General features: G+C 38.4%; 1 protein-coding gene across 4 annotated transcripts in view; it reads right to left on the bottom strand.

Moving 5' to 3' along the window:
- Positions 1–13,374, bottom strand: part of HHLA2 (HHLA2 member of B7 family) — a 139,343-nt gene that overhangs the window by 95,057 nt on the left and 30,912 nt on the right. The gene's annotated exons all lie outside the window — the stretch shown is intronic.

Genomic DNA, 13,374 nt, shown 5'->3' with positions numbered 1-13,374 from the left:
TGGTCTTTTTATCACAGTTTCCTTATCTCTGAGATCTGGACAACCTCTACCTCATCAGGTGGTGCAGGAGAGTAAACAAGACCATCTGTAAGGCCATTGACTCATTACAGACACTGCTTCTCTTTGAAATGAAACTGTGCCATCAGTCACCTGATCTTTCAAGTGCATATTACAGGACTTCCTCTGAATCTTCTAGTTCCAAAGAGACTCAACATCTGCCAGCCCCTTATACACTCTTAATATCATTTCTCACTCTCCTCCTGGAGTTGGCAATTTTTCCCTGTAAAGACATTTGATCTTGTTAGCAAAACTCCTAGCACATAGACACTCAAAGGTCAACTCAAATTCAAGTTCCTCCTATATTTTGTAATTTTACAGTGTGTCTCTGAGCCAATCTTCAGCAACAAGGCCATTTCCTTGGCAATAGGATAGGGCTAACACTTGTTAGAGTGGATACACATTCACTTCTAAATGATATCCTCACCTGGTACCAAAAAATTGGGGAGCACACTATTGCAGTGATACAATAATATCCTGTTACTATCACCAATGTTGCCTCGTCTTTATCCCCATTTCCCCTATTATTCCACAGCTGCTAGCAGAGCCAAGGACAATAGCTTAAATGTGTTGCAGCCACATTAAGGGGAAACTCGGGACTCTAGTACTCACAAATCAGGTTTTTCTTGTCTATAAGATAGCAATATAGGTACATGGCTAGGATGATATACAGACATAGTTTTATTTCTCCTATATTAAATTCTTAGATGAGAGCTATGCATAAGCAAATCTATACCATTCCAAAAGAACTCTAACTTTTAATTAATTTTGGACCTTTGTAACAGTGGAGTACCCAGGGATAGTTTCATTAAGTTATGAAATAGTTTGCAGTTTTAGAGCTGGAGATAATTGCAAGGTATATAGTCAAATGCCTGGGTTCACTGGTTCAGCTCTGAGGTTCTAAGAAGTCATCTGAAGGGAAAGATTTTCTCATACATTTTGAGGAATTTCAGATATGGTGACTTGATCGCCACACCAGTGATCTGTTTAAAATATTTACATTTCCTTAAACACAGTAAATGAGTCCATCTGACTTTCACATACCTATTTTTCTGGAAGATATAAATTTTTCAGAATCTCCTTCCTCACTTTGAAAGGGAGTTGAAGGATAAGATTCCTTAAAAGCAGCCTATTTTATATGAAAATCAGATGTCTTCCTCACTGGAAATGTCTTTTGTTTCTGCGTGTTGTAGAAGGAAATTCTATGGCCAGAAACATAGGCTTACCATCTCCAGATGAACCAGATGCACCCTCATTTATTCATTTCTCCTATCATTTGTAGAGCTCAAGTTTACTCAAACTTGGTTCATATTACTTCAGTTACCCGGGAATGTGAAGAATGTCTCTAATGACATAGGAGATATAGGAACTATTTACTTCTCTATTAAAAACAAAACAAAACAAAATGAAGCAAAAATTTCCTTGAGGATAGGAGTCCTGTTTTTTCAACTTGTTACCCTAGCACCAAGGATACTCATTGCCCGGTGACCAATAAGCATTTACCAAACAAAAGGGGTGTGAGAGAAGGAAAACAAACAAAATGAGTAACTGAGGCAATTACTTTTTTTTTTTTTAATTTTTTATTTTTTATAAACATATATTTTTATCCCCAGGGATACAGGTCTGTGAATCACCAGGTTTACACACTTCACAGCACTCACCAAAGCACATACCCTCCCCAATGTCCATAATCCCACCCCCTTCTCCCAAACCCCCTCCCCCCAGCAACCCTCAGTTTGTTTTATGAGATTAAAAGTCACTTATGGTTTGTCTCCCTCCCAATCCCATCTTGTTTCATTTATTCTTCTCCTACCCACTTAAGCCCCCATGAGGCAATTACTTTTAAAAGTTACAATGTGATCAGTGTTCAAGTTGAATGTTCTCTGGGAGCAAGACACATAAAGATTTTATGGAGTTTATTAAGGAAATCATATTTCATTTTTCACCCTTGAAAAATATGGGAAAACTGAGGCTGTGTTAATCACAGAACAAGATGCAGGGATAACAAGACTGGGGCTGTGGTTTACCATATTGGTGGGACTATCAGGTGGAGGGGGAAAATTGGAGCTAAAGTCTTGCAAGGTCAGTAGAATTTTTTTGTCCTTCAGCATTTTTCACAGGAAAAATAATGTAAATGGGAACCTTAGAAATGCATGTTTCTATTTTCCAATGGATTGAATGCTGCCCTAATACAAGAGCATTAAAGACAGAGCTTGGAATTTTGACTCTGTGGGGACAGAAAGGAGTAGATCAGAAAAGATCAATAGAAAGAAACACAAAGCTATAGTAGAACAGAATATGGATAAACCACAAAGAGAAACATTTTGTTAACATCAAGATTGTAGGAGGTAACAGAGGCAAGGAGCAAGTTGGCTTAAAAACAAAATATACAAAAACACATTCATGACAAGCAAGTTCTTCTTGGCATATGTTACCTTCTTTCCTTCACCTCAACAGGACGCTTTCTTCCCAAGAATATTTTTGGATAAGTTAGGTCTTATTAAATTTGGTTTTATTTAAAGTATCTATGTTCCAAAATATGCAAGCTTACTTTCCAGTGAGAAACAGTTGGGGAAAAAACTGGGACTCCATGTAAAACATAATAGATAAAGAGTTATCAGTATTTATATTCCAGAAGTATGGTGGATTAAATATTCTAAACAACCCTTCTCTAAGGAGGGGATATTTAATCTAATAGAGTAAATAAAAACATAAAAATATCTTTTATAAAGTGCCAATAAATTGGTACAAAATTGAGGAATATGAAAAATTCTCCAAATAATTTAAAACCAGGAATGCTGGATAAGCAGCACCAAATTAATCTTTTGACTTGTCAGTTTCTGTGGAACACTGGAGTCTTGAGCTATTTCTGTGTGAGCTAATATGAGGAAGAAATAAATGTATGGCCCATCCACTTAGGAAATCTAGTAATATATCTCTGCACAAAATTCACTCTTTCAGGTTCTAAGAAACAAAACAAAATAAACATTGCCAGAAAAGATAATGTCAAGGAAATATGCCTCCTCAAACTTGGTACTTAGTGAGGAGGAAAGAAGATAAATTCTCCCCTGAGAATACATAAACATCAACTTGTTTATGCTTGTGCTCCCTTCTAGTCCTATAGACGGCAGGTGCCATGGAGCTGGTACTGAGTGGTAGACGAGGAAACCCGCCAGCATGCTCAGCTGAGATTCCTCAAAGGGCTGCCCACTGAGGTAATCTATCCTCAAGTTTACTGTCTACATTCAAGTTACTTGTGTGCAGAATTTAATCTGCAGTTGAGATTAATCATACTTTTAGGATACAAGAGAAGAAAACCTCAATCCTCTCAAAGGAGCTTAACAATCCAGAATTCTAAGAACCACAGGAAGTCGAGTATCTCCACACACACTCCAAAATATGAACCATAAAATCCCAATGAAAACACATTATGAGTAAGATGCGGGAGAAGTAGATTCACAAACATTTTAGGTATCAGAATTATCAATCAGATGAAAAAGCAAATATGTTTAAAGAAATGAGATCCTTGAAAATGTGCTAGAAATCATAGATTTTACAGAGCAGCCAAGATATTAACACATAACTAAATAGAATATGCAGAAAAGAATATAGCACATAAAATGTAAAATTCAGAATATGAGTTAAAAATCTGATTAATTTTACTTTTGCTCCCTCTACACTGGAAGTATAATTTGAAGAAAATTTCCAAAATGCATCCCAGAAGGATTGATATATAAATATAATAGAGAAAAGACGGAGACTAGAATGAAAAGTCTAACATTTGTCTGATTGGGGTTCTAGAAGGACTTGAGAGCATGAGGAAGAGATAAAGAGTAGCTGAAAATTTTTTGTAATTATTGAAAAGCCAAGACTTCCAAGAAGTCCAAAGCAATAAAAATAAAAATAAAACTATGCCCGGATACATCATAAATGTTGAAGAAAGGTAGATTGCAAAAGTACTTAGAAATGAAAGATAGTCTACAAAAAAAAAAAAAAAAAGACAATTAGAATGATGGTTAAACTCTTAAGAGTATCATAGAAGGAAGAAGAAGGTGAAATAATATATTTAAAGTGGGGAAAAAAGATAACTTATCATTCTATACCTAGAGAAAAAGAGTATTAAAAACTGTTTTATAATCAGAGTAATGGCACTAAGTAAATTTTAATAAATGTTATTCAAGCAGAAGGGAAATGATCCCAGGTAAAGAGTCTAAATCATAAAAAGTAATGCCTACCTTCTAGTCCATATCTAATTTGGCAGCAGGAAAGTATAAAAGTGCATTGCTCAGATCTCCCTTTAAGTGATAACCTGTAATGGTGGTTGCAGGTCACTGACAACCAGTACTTGAAGTCTCTTCAGGATCTGCTGTTATTTGAGCCAAAGACAGTCCTTTCCAGACATCTCCTAGCCAATGGCACAGTGGAAGATAGATAGGGGAGTGTGGTTGTTTTGTGCAGTGCAAGCCTCCTGTGATGGGCGATCTTCGCTCTGGAGCTCTCTGTCAGGCTCCTGGAGACTCACAAAGCTGCATGCTATTCCCATCCAATCCCCACAATGTAAAGGAGAAAGTAAGCAGGAACAGGGCAAGGCTTCAGACTACAATTCAGGTCTGACACTTAGTCTGAAGGCTTTCCCTATTCCTGCTTACTTTCTCCTTTATGTCTCATAGCCATTACCAGCAATAAAATTAATATATTTCTATGTCTGTCTTGGTGATATTACAGGACACAGAACTATTTCCAAACTTAGATTTGGCTATTTGCCACTTGAAAATCTATACTTGGAAGACAAGTGAGGTGGGAAAGGAAAGGTTGCTTTATTCAGAAATTCAGTCACCTGGAAAGATGGTAGACTAACATCTCAAAGACCATCTTCTCCATGCTGGCAAATCCAAAGGATTTTAAAGGGAAAGACATGGGGAAAGGGTGAGGGAGCTGAGTGCAAGAGCAGCAGGTGCTCAGGCAGTTAGACCTATGTCCATGACCCTGAACAGAGTTGCAAGCATCTGTGGCAGCTGTTTTCAAGTGTAATCGGCCCTTATCTTCTGGGAAAGTGGTCCTTTATTCCTTGAGATCAGTGGTCTGCTAGTATCAAGGAAAGTCAGTCAGCTCTGCACAGATGAAAGAACTTAGGTCAGTAAGCAAAGAGTTCATAAGCTTGAAACGAGTTAACCCTTAAGACCCGTTGGAATGCTGTGAGAAACTATTCCCTGGGAGACATAGCCTGACACAACTGGTATCAGGAGTGGCCCAAGAAAGCAGGTGGTGAAATGGGGTTCAGGAAGCGCTTCCCTGAACAGCTGAGTGATAAGAAAGACTTCTTTCTAAGTGGTGTGTGAGGCAAGGCAAAAGGAAGCCCAACTGCTAAAAATGTCACTAGTTAGGACAAGAAAAACATCTCAGTGGATGAATACACTTGCCAGTGGGATTATTCACCATTTATAAGATAATAAGGCTAACAGTACATTCAAGGAAAGTAGAATTGTCTGGTTATAGCTGTTTAATTGATGATACACCGTAGGGCAGTTAAAAAGTTCAAAACTAAGTGTGAGAACCAGAGGGCCTGTTTAGTAGTTTACAAAGAGGCCCTTATATTCCTCCGAAGGAGAGCAGATACAATTGAGAAGCAAACACCTAATCTGACAATTAAGGTTAGGAGGGTTCAAAGGTCATTGAAATCTCATCCCACATAGGGTCGACTACTTTAGGATAAGCCATATTGGGAAAACATCCCTGAGGACAGTGTCTCTGTGGATGCCCTGAAGCAGAGCCTAGAAACAAGTTAGATGCCCCCATCCTCCCTTTTGAAGTCTAACATTGACTTCATACATCAAGGTAAGACACTGAGAAGGTTTCTTCCTCACAAAGCATCCAGTGCTCACCTCAAGAAATGCCTCCATTTGGTCTTGCTGGGAGGAAGAATTTTCTATACTCTTCGAGGTCTTTGTAGGGGCAATAAGAATCAAATGGACATGAGACATATTAACAAGGGAAAATTGAATTTAGTAGCATACATATGGGGAATCCACACAGATCTGGAAATTCCAAGGATAGTGAAGCAACAGGACATGGGAGCTAAGGAGGGTGTAGAGTCTGAGGATACAAACGGGCAGGAAGGAGAAAGGTGATGTTTGGAAAACAAACACCCTGATATGCAGTAAGTTTCTTAGTAAAGAGAATGTCTGATAATAGCTCTTTTCCAGGTATAGGCAAGCAGTTGGGAGGGTGGAGTGAAAGCAAAGAGCTTTTCCTGAATCTGGTGGGTTTTTATTGCCTTCAACTTAAAATAATGCTCATGCCAAAGTAGCCCATCTTCAGGCTATATGCCCTTGGCCCATATAGCCCTGGTTTTAAGAATGATAACTAGGGTTAAATGCCAGCATATGCCATCTGGGGTTATGCCAGTTTTGTTAAGACAGGGTAAACATTAGACCCCAAAGGAACTACAAGAATTACCTAAACTTGTATTAAGAAGAACAAGGGGTTTTCATTTGAATCTCCCTGATGGCTAGTGATGATGAACATTTTTTCATGTGTCTGATAGCCATTTGTATGTCTTCATTGGAGAAATGTCTGATCATGTCTTCTGCCCATTTTTTGACATGATTATCTGTTTTGTGTGTGTTGAGTTTGAGAAGTTCTTTATAGATCCTGGATATCAACCTTTTGTCTGTACTGTCATTTGCAAATATCTTCTCCCATTCTGTGGGTTGCCTCTTGTTTTGTTGACTGTTTGCTTTGCTGTGTAGAAGCTTTTGATCTTGATGAAGTCCCAAAAGTTCATTTTCACTCATTTCCCTCATTTCGTTCATTTTTGTTTCCTTTGCCTTTGGAGACATATCTTGAAAGAAGTTTCTGTGGCTGATATCGAAGAGGTTACTGCCTATGTTCTCCTCTAGGATTCTAATGGATTCCTGTCTCATGTTGAGGTCTTTTATTCATTTCGAGTTTATCTTTGTGTATGGTATAAGAGAATGGTCGAGTTTCATTCTTCTACATATAGCAGTCCAATTTTCCCAGCACCATTTATTGAAGAGACTGTTTTTTTTTCCACTGGATATTTTTGCCTGCTTTGTCAAAGATTATTTGACCATAGAGTCAAGATCCATATCTGGGCTCTCTACTCTACTCCACTGGTCTATGTGTCTGTTTTTATGCCAGTATCATGCTGTCTTGGTGATCACAGCTTTGTAGTAAAGCTTGAAATCAGGTAATGCGATGCCCCCAGTTTTGTTTTTCTTCTTCAACATTTCCTTAGCAATTTGGGGTCTCTTCTGATTCCGTACAAATTTTAGGATTATTTGCTCCATCTCTTTGAGAAATACCAGTGGAATTCTGATCTGAATGGCATTAAAAGTATAGATTGCTCTAGGCAGTATAGACATTTTAACAATGTTTATTATTTAAATTAAAACCACATTGAGATACCACCTTACACCAGTTAGAATGGCCAAAATTAGCAAGACAGGAAACAATGTTTGTTGGAGAGGATGTGGAGAAAGAGGAACCCTCTTACACTGTTGGTAGGAATGCAAGTTGGTGTAGCCACTTTGGAGAACAGTGTGGAGATTCCTTAAGAAATTGAAAACAGAGCTTCCCTATGACCCTGCAATTGCACTACTGGGCATTTATCCCAAAGAGACAGATGTAGTGAAAAGAAGGGCCATCTGTACCCCAAGGTTTATAGCAGCAATGGCCACAGTCGCCAAACTGTGGAAAGAACCAAGATGCCCTTCAGTGGACGAATGGATAAGGAAGATATGGTCCATATACACTATGGAGTATTATGCCTCCATCAGAAAGGATAAATACCCAACTTTTTTATCAACATGGACGGGACTGAAAGAGATTATGCTGAGTCAAATAAGTCAAGCAGAGAGAGTCAATTATCATATGGTTTCACTTATTTGTGGAGCATAACAAATAACATGGAGGACATGGGGAGATGGAGAAGAGAAGGAAGTTGAGGGAAATTGGAAGGGGAGATGAACCATGAGAGACTATGGACTCTGAAAAACAATCTGAGGGTTTGAAGGGGCAGAGGGTAGGAGGTTGGGGGATCCTGGTAGTGGGTATTAGAGAGGGCAGGTATTGCATGGAGCACTGGGTGTGGTGCATAAACAATGAATTCTGCTACGTTGTAAAGAAACAAACTAAAAAAAAAAAAAAAATTAAAAAAAAAAAAAAAAAGAACAAGGGGGTACACCATTGTAATAGATTTTGAGAGTCTGACCAAGAATGCCAGACTGGCTAACTGAGAAGTTTATTTACTTTGGTCCTCTTAATGGGGTATAGCAAGGATCCTTCAGTTACAGTGAGCATGGATGGTTCTGGGAAACTAGGAAAGTGCTGGTCCACTCCGTGCCAAGTAAAAAGGCCTGAAATGCTGAGACAGACAGTGGAAAAAGGATTAAAAAGCTCAGGGAAGTAGGCTTCCTGGCCAAAATATGAGGCCAGAATACACACCACAGGATTATGTTCCATAGGAGGGCCCAGAATGCACCACTATTCAATAAGGCCCTTAGGAATGTGCTGGAGAGAACTTTGCCAGCATCTCTAAAAATTGTTTGCTTTCCTCTCCAGTCAGAACTATGAATAGAAAAGCTGGTCTCAAGATTTGGTTCATTAATACCAATGAGGTTAATGGGGAATAATAGGAAAAGAGATGGGAGTGCTTAAATACCACAAACTAGGGGGGCACAGTTAACTTAACAACCAGCAAGTTTGGAAGGGCAGCTAAGTGAATTTAGCCTGCAAGGAATTGCAGTGTGTCTACAGACAAGATAGACTGGCAATTAATGATGGCGCTACTGTACCCAAAAGCAGTCAAGAATAAAGGCAGGTGGCAGAAGGTGGCCATCTCATTTTAAAGTCACATTATTTTGCTCAGTTCCTGGTCCTGAATAGTTTTAAGATCTGGAACTCGTTGATTGACGAGGTGACTGGGTCCTCAGGAAGAAGAACTTTGCAAAACCATGGTAGATATCTACTAATGGTTCCACTAGTCCTTTCCCAACAAGATTGATGGCCATTTACTTTAATATATGGGAAAGGGGAACACCCAGACATTTCAAGGACTTTTGGACATGGGTTCTTCGTTGATATTGATACCCTCAGAACTGACTAAAGTCTCCACTGCTAAGGGGGGGTACACAAAGTCCAGGTAATAAGTAGATTCCATTGACTTAGAGTACACTCATGCAATTTGTTCTATATCTGTTCTGCATGTGGTCATCATTTCCCTAGTCTCAAATGTATAGTCGGGGTAGACATAACTTGCTTAGTTGGCATAACCTTCATATTGGGTCTTTGTCCTATTGATAAGAACTGTCATAGAGGGGAAGGCCAAGTGGAAGTCTCTGAAATATCCACACCCAAGTATGATGGTAAATATAAAACAATATCTTATTCCAAAAAGGGATACAAGACTGGTGGTCCCTTCCCTAGAGAAACTGAGCGGACCCTAGTGAATGACTATAGACCATAGACTATACAACACTACTGCAAACTCAACCAACTAGTGTCACAGTCACTGTGTTAGATGTGGTAACATTCCTAGCAGATTAATAAGGCCTGAGGTACATGGTATACAACCATAGATTTAACAATGCTTTCTTTTTTGTCCCAGTCAGAATGAGAATCAGAAAACTTGCATTCATATTTGCATTTTGTAAAGACAAAATTTCTTTACAAGTTTGCCTTAGGGACAGTTAACAATCTGGTCCTCTGCCAGCTAGTACACATCATGTCAGTTATTGCGCCAAGACCAACTCCTATGGCAAAGTTGTGGTTATTCTTAACTAACCTCCCTACTCAGTAGAGAAGTGTAAAGTAACTCTGGAGAAGCTGCTTCCACTGTGTTCAGTGGATCTGCAGACAGCAAGTAAAGACTGCAATAGCAGTATAATGTTTCACTAGAACCTCCTAAAAAGAGAAAACTTGCCACAAGGACTGCAGTTAGCTGACAGCCTCCAAGGACTATGCTTTTGAGATCTGCCACAATGTTCAAGTCAAGAACACAACCTCTCCAGGCAGACTGCAGTCACCCTGGTATAAGGTCCTGGTCGTTTGCCCCAACATGGAATTTCCTTAAAGGGCAGTCTGCTCTAGAGCACCCCCTTGGCCTAAGCAAATGACTTTCTCTGACATTTACCTCAGTTTGAGGTGCTTCATTCTGAATTCTCCTTCCTTCTCTTCTTTCACAAGTAATGGCCCTGCTTCATAGACCTGACTATTCCCCAGTCCCTCTCACTTGTATATTTCACATATCACTTCTTCCAATAAAGCTCTTATACTTCTAATTTCTTCGTGACATCTGTTTTCAAATGTCCCAGACTAACAAAATCACCTACAAATCTGAGGTACCACATGCAGTATGGTCCCTATGGTTAACTGAAAACATCCAGCATTTTCTGTTGAGGCTGCACTAATTATCAAATATGGTTATTTCCTCCTCTTCGTGTTCCTATCTACTGATTTAACATTCTTAATCCAGCAACATGATTAACCTGACCTAATGAAAGAGAAAGAACCTCATGGTTATTTTTCTGTACTTTACGAAGTATCCATCCTAGAGAAAATCTTCCAGATTCTGACTTCCTTATTATTGATGGATTTTATCTTAAAAGTGAAAAGTAGTAATGCAAGGATAGACATGCAATAATTACTCTAGATTCTCTTACAGAACCTATCCCTTAATGGAAGCCAAATCAGTTCAAGTGGTTGAACCTGTGGTTATATAAAAGGCATGTTAAGTGGCCAATAAACAAAATATACACACACACTGATCACTGATATGCTTTTGAAATAGTCATTAGTAGTTTAGTAGTTCGTGATTTTGAAATGCTATAGAAACATGAAGGTTTTCTACCCAAGAAAGTTGTTGTCATCGAGATAGAGGCCTCCAGTAAGGGAGACTGCAGATCACCCTGCTAAACAGACTGTTTCAATAAAAACGCCCCCTTACAAAACAGAAAGGACGAATCCATGAAGAAGTTCAAAGAGTACATAAATATGAGCATAAAATTTGACCCCAAATTCTGCTGAAAAAATGGAAATCACCGAATTTTAAAATTTATGAGGATAAGATCTGTCAAATCCAGGTAAGATGTGTAGTGTTATCAGACTTCAAATGGACCTTGTTAAAATCCTCCATGATATAGTGCATTCCAATGGAAGTAAATTGCCTCTGATATTAAATAGTAATAGGAAAACTTCTCTAAAATAAGAGAGGATATGCCCAGTGCATGCTTCACTATAATTAACACAATATTGAAAAAACTATACAGGTGACACATACCCAAATTTGAATGGCAGGATTAGTTGAGCATCTCGAAATAAATTTTATAAAATTGGCTGCCTAGACAGTGAATATATAGTAGTAAAAGAATGTTTATTCTCTGGAAGGGATGAAGCCCTAGCAATAACAATGGCCCAATTTAAAAAGAGAAGCTCTAAGACTTCATGATTTCTACCTAGACAATCCTAACATACCTATTCTACCCACTGATAGAGAAAGACATTTTGCAAGAACAATTATTCATGGTTTATGAAAGTCTTTATCCTTTACTTAGAAACATCATTGTCCTTATTAATCACCAAGCATCTGGAAAAGTGAAAAAATTCTTAACAGAATTAGGAAGTTGCAACCATGAGAGACCTTAAAATAACATTCAATTGCAGATCAATTGCTGATTCAAGATCCTCAGCAAAAGGAGACAATGGAATAAAGTAGACATTTCAGCTCCAAATCATCTGAACAAGATTTCCAGAGCCATTAATTGCCATAATCTCCATTGCCCAAGGATTGGGCAAACAAAGGATAACTGGGTAGAATGGGGACATACCAGGACAAAATTGTTCCCAGATGCACCGTCAATAGATGGAAATCCTGCTAAGACAATAACTCACCTCTGCGAAATGGTTGACTCAAATCTTTCTGAAGACTCCAACATCATTCCAGGAATATAGTCTTCTTGGACATTAAACTAAGAGAGATAAAAGGCAAATCTAATCTCCTTAAATTTCTTTATGTCCAGTTTTGAAGGTACTACAAAGGTAAGAGAGAACTGGGCAAGGGGACCTGAGCTGCCTCAGAATCAAAGACAGCAAAAGCATCAAGTCATCAAGAAGTTGGTGTAAACATACTCTCTTGAAAGTCAAACATCAGCCCTGGAGCTCCTGTCTGCCTTGGCCCTGGGGATTCCATGAGACCTAACCTGGTTTATACCACCATATACTAGCCTGACTCAAACCCTGTCCAACTCTATTCTGACATGTACCTTCAGTAGAATGAAAGAAATTCAAAAGGTGAGATGGAAAGACCAAAGGCACATGGACTAGATTTTCTCAAAACCATTAGAGACCTTTTCCTGGGATTACAGCACAACTGATGAAGAGTTTAATTGCCCCAAAGGTGAGATGATTACTGCTACTTCTTAGGGTAAAAAATCCAAGACATTAAGAGAACCAAACAACCCTTTTTAGATATCAGCTCAAGATCTGAAGACTTCTTTGTTTGTCCTGTAGATCTTCCAATTAGGAATCAAAAAGAACAACTGTAGGGGTCATTTTGAAATTTATTTTTATAATTAAACTTTCAATACATTTTAAAACGTTAGTGTCTCCAATAATTAGAATAATATTCTCAGTTTTTTTTTCTTGTAGCCTAGATAGTGTTAATTTTTTTTTTAATCAAGTAAACTTTGATCGTATCTTTTGGTGGATTTGGCGTTGCCAGAGTTGGTTTAAAAAGTACCCAATTTTCGGGGCACCTGGGTGGCTCAGTGGGTTAAGCCGCTGCCTTCGGCTCAGGTCATGATCTCAGGGTCCTAGGATCGAGTCCCGCATCGGGCTCTCTGCTCAGCAGGGAGCCTGCTTCCCTCTCTCTCTCTCTGCCTGCCTCTCAGTCTACTTGTGATTTCTCTCTGTCAAATAAATAAATAAAATCTTTAAAAAAAAAAAAAAGTACCCAATTTTCAAAGTCTAGAAAACTTCTTAAAGAAATAAGCTTCTTAAAAATTACATTTTACCTTTCTACAAAGTGGCTAAAAGTAATCGGAGATTCCAAGATAAATAACTTTATCTTTATCAAAGGTATGGATATACACAGAGAGAAAAGTGTACAAAAGCTGTATTCACAGATGAAAAGAGGTCTGGAATGTACAGTATACAAACTCAACCACTAAACAAGAGAATGGCAGACAGACATATTTAATTGTCTCTAATTCACTGCTAATTGTTCAAATATCTTTGTAAACCAGGTGTAGATTTGAAAGTAAAAATGGAAAGAACATAATTGAAACTCTATAACCAATT

This window comes from Mustela nivalis (genome assembly GCF_964662115.1).
Source record: "Mustela nivalis genome assembly, chromosome: 1".
Lineage (NCBI taxonomy): Eukaryota > Metazoa > Chordata > Mammalia > Carnivora > Mustelidae > Mustela > Mustela nivalis.
Note: the sequence above shows the minus strand (reverse complement) of the source record. Positions and strands in the feature narration are given on the sequence as shown.